This window comes from Schistocerca cancellata, chromosome 5, assembly GCF_023864275.1.
Source record: "Schistocerca cancellata isolate TAMUIC-IGC-003103 chromosome 5, iqSchCanc2.1, whole genome shotgun sequence".
NCBI lineage: Eukaryota > Metazoa > Arthropoda > Insecta > Orthoptera > Acrididae > Schistocerca > Schistocerca cancellata.
Genome location: NC_064630.1, coordinates 434232514 through 434234747, shown reverse-complemented (window position 1 = coordinate 434234747; position 2234 = coordinate 434232514).

Here is a 2234-nt window from a genome sequence, read left to right as displayed (position 1 = left end):
TGTGCAAGTAACACCTTAAGGTCACACTTCTCTTCTTTGAGAGAAGCTCTTTTGTGACGAAGCAGTTTTTCAGTCTGTAGACAGAGAATGTGGCAGATCAGTTTATTTTGAGATAAAATACTTTTACACTAGATAAAAGCACTGTGAAGGTGGTACCATTTGAAGGTTGTAACAGCTTCTGGGTGGGGTCATGTCATTTGTAGATCTTTGTTCCTGATTGTATGTCAATTTTCAGGACTTGTGATTGTAACTGCTGCACAAAATTTCAGTATCACTATTTTATGTGTTTGTGAAAACCACTTCTCGTAAGTGAACATCAGTCAACAGACTAGATCTGTTAATGGAGCATGTATGTCTTATTTAAAGATTGTATGCGAACTCTGTCATATTGTACATACATTGTCAGTCCAGAGTTTATAGTTATGGCACTTGAATGAGACTTAATCGGCACTTCAGGAGCACTACCAAGGATGTACCCAAAAGTGGTACGGGAGGACAGCAGCCTCTTCAAGGAAAAAGTCTTTACATAAGAAATGCACATCCTGCCCTGTCAGACACACGGCCATATCATTTCAGTATCAGACTGAAGAAAGCCAGAACATGTAATGAATATTGATTACTAGCAAGTGTACCCAGAGGGATTTATCATGAAACCTCAATACTCTTTCGCCATTCACTGCAAAACAAAAAAATGAGTTCCCCCCCCCCCCCCCCCCCCTTTTAGCAGTGCACTAAGGGCATTGGACCAACAAGATTCGAATTGCACATTTTGTTCTATTGCCGTGCAAAGTGATATCATGAACTGCACAATTCATCAGTAAACATAAGTTTTGGTGATAGTTGTGTCCTCCATCGGAAATCCTTCAGACCAGAGTGAAAATGTGGTGTCCATGGGTACACATGTCCATTGGATGGTGAGAATGGACCAACAATGTCAGTGTGGACTTGTTTAGAGCGTTGATTCAATGGAACACAAGTTTCAAGTGGAGCTGCAATGTGATAAGTTATTTTCTTGTGTTGAAATGCACTACACTGATCAGAAACACTGTGCTGTATTTCTCAGCTTTGGATGAAACAAAAGCCATTTTGACCAATTATTTACTGGCTCTTATTTCTGGATATGGACGTGTCATGCTGGCAAAATTGCTGTCATGAAACAGGTATGTATAGAGTGTTAAACTGCCACGCTACAGCTTTGCACTTGAATGTGGCATCCTGAAATGTTGAAGTTGTAGACCCAAATAAAACTAAAGTTTTTGTAGAAGTCAGACAACTTTCAAGCCACAGCAGCATTTCTGATTCGTAACTTGCAGATCCACAGTGAGCTACAAGTCATCAGTTGTCTGGATGTCTGGCTCACCTGAAGCCCAGTAAGGTAAAGCTGTCATTAAACCAACAGTTGGTTTGAACACCAAAGGACTTTACTGTGCATGGTTTTATTTGAAATGGTTTGCTCTTACTTTCATCTGACCTCCTGAGTTGTCTTACCGAGTTCTGGGTGGGATGGGATGCACAATTTAATGCACACTCTGAACCATGGTACAACTGGGCATTTTTTCATTCATACAAATCACTGCCTGAGGTGAAAGAAGTGAAGTGATTGTATGTGAGTAGTAAAACTGATAGATGGTCACTGACATCTTAATGAAGATAACCGTGAACAACTAACTGAAATATTTTGAAAAAATATAAAACAGTTGTGGTTAAAGTCATTCTTTAGACAAACTGGTTTAAAGGTATTTTTAACAAATAGCTGGAAAAAATGGAGGCTGTTACACTTTTTCCACAAAAGAACATAGGGTGGATGTAGAGAATAGTTAATGAAAGCACATTTATCATTAACCTACACATTTTCAGTTGCCCTAATAGAAAGACCTGTACAAAACTCCTAGGAAGTTATTGTGTTGAATAAAGTCAATGAACTGATCAAAATCTTCCATCCAATCTCTTGTACACCACTGTGGTGTTTTAACTGGAGACCTTAGAAGTTACGCATTTGCACATGATGGTACTACCACTGTACAAATCATCTGAATGCTACACGCGCAAATGTGATATGTTGAAATATGTACTCCTATCATTGCAAACAATATTGAGATTACTCAGAATGAACAAAGTAGCAGCCACTGTAAGAAACACTATTATATTTTACATCAGATATGCTGTCCAATATGCCCCTTTCTGAGCTCATATTTATCAAAACACACTGATTCACTGGGTACTTCTCCATGACT